This window comes from Branchiostoma floridae, chromosome 16 (assembly GCF_000003815.2).
Source record: "Branchiostoma floridae strain S238N-H82 chromosome 16, Bfl_VNyyK, whole genome shotgun sequence".
Taxonomy (NCBI): domain Eukaryota; kingdom Metazoa; phylum Chordata; class Leptocardii; order Amphioxiformes; family Branchiostomatidae; genus Branchiostoma; species Branchiostoma floridae.
The window spans coordinates 4,210,527-4,212,274 of NC_049994.1; the positions used below are offsets into that span (position 1 = coordinate 4,210,527).

General features: G+C 40.3%; 1 long non-coding RNA gene across 1 annotated transcript; it reads left to right on the forward strand.

Moving 5' to 3' along the window:
* The first annotated feature begins 15 nt into the window (after positions 1–15).
* Positions 16–1,698, forward strand: LOC118403516. The gene is made up of 3 exons (XR_004829653.1): positions 16–48; positions 147–277; positions 691–1,698. It is a non-coding gene; the product is annotated as an uncharacterized LOC118403516 (long non-coding RNA).
* The last annotated feature ends 50 nt before the right edge of the window (positions 1,699–1,748 follow it).

Here is a 1,748-nt window from a genome sequence, read left to right on the forward strand (position 1 = left end):
TAGAATTCAGAGAGTAGGTAGAAGTCAGAGGTCAGGTAGAAGTCAGAGGTCAAGTAGAAGTCAGAGATAAGGTAGAAGTCAGAGAGTAAGTAGAAGTCAGAGGTCAGGTAGAAGTCAGAGGTCAGGTAGAATTCTAGAAGTCAGAGGTCAGGTAGAAGTCAGAGGTAAGGTAGAAGTCAGATATAAAGTAGAAGTCAGAGGTCAGGTAGAAGTCAAAGGTAAGGTAGAAGTCAGAGGTCAGGTAGAAGTCAGAGGTCAGGTAGAAGTCAGAGGCCAGGTAGAAGTCAGATATAAAGTAGAAGTCAGATATAAAGTAGAAGTCAGATATAAAGTAGAAGTCAGAGGTAAGGTAGAGGTCAGAGGTAGACTAGAAGTCAGAGGTAAGTTAGAAGTCAAAAGGCGGGTAGAAGTGAAGTCAGAGGTCAGATAGAAGTGAAGTTAGGGATCAGATAGAAGTGAAGTGAAAGATCTGATAGAGGTGAATTCAAAGGACTGATAGAAATTACAGGTCGAAGTGACCTGAATTTAGAGATAAGAAAGAAGCGAAGGCAACGGTCTTGTCAGAATTGTAACCATAGCTAGACATAAGATAGGGGTAAAGTCAGAGATCAGATAGAACTGAAGTCAAAGGTCATGTAAGACTGAAGTCAGTTAGAAATTAATTCAAAGGTCATGTAGAACTGAAGTCAGATAGAAATGAATTCAAGGGTCAGAGGTGAAGTCAGATGTCTTGATAGAACGTAAGCCAGAGATCAGATAGAAGTGAAGTAAGAATGCAGGTAGAAGTAAACTCAGGACAGGTCAAAGTGAAGTCGTCAGGTGTCTTGGTAGAAGTGAAGTCAGAGGTCAGGTAGAAGTAAAGTCAGAGGTCAGGTAGAAGTAAAGTCAGAAGTCAGGTAGAAGTAAAGTCAGAGGTCAGGTAGAAGTGAAGTCAGAGGTCAGGTAGAAGTAAAGTCAGAGGTAAGGTAGAAGTGAAGTCAGAGGTCAGGTAGAAGTAAAGTCAGAGGTAAGGTAGAAGTTAAGTCAGAGGTCAGGTAGAAGTAAAGTCAGAGGTCAGGTAGAAGTGAAGTCAGAGGTCAGGTAGAAGTAAAGTCATAGATCGTTTAGAGGTTAAGTCAGAGTTCAGTTGGAAGTGAAGACAGAGATCAGATAGAGGTGAACTCCGACGAAGTGAAGTCAGAGGTCAGGTATGGCATGAAGTTGGAATTCAGATAGAAGTTATAATTACGTCAGCTATGGGAAAGAAGTAAAGAAGAGGTGTGATAGAAGTTACGTCAAAGTTTTGTGTAGAACTAAAGGCTGAGATCTGATGGAGATTTGGTCAGAAGAAGTTGTAAGTCAGAAGTCTACAATCTAGAAACCAGACAGCAAGCTAGAAGAGAGTAGAAAGGAGATGGGGTAGAAGTAAAGTCAGAGGAGATCTGACAGAAATGTTGTCAGAGATCGAGTAGAAGTAAAGTCAGAGGTCTGAAAGAAGTTTTGTCAGAGATTGAGTAGAAGTAAAGTCAGAAACCTGATAGAAATTTTGTCAGAGATCGGGTAGAAGTAAAGTCAGAAGTCTGATAGACGTTTTGTCAGGGATTGAGTAGAAGTAAAGTCAGAGGTCTGATAGAAGTATTGTCAGAGATTGAGTAGAAGTAAAGACAAAAGTCTGATAGAAATGTTGTCAAAAATTGAGTAGAAGTAAAAAAAGAAACCTGATAGAAGTCCTTACTGCTCACTTTCGATACCCAGAATGTCACTGAAAA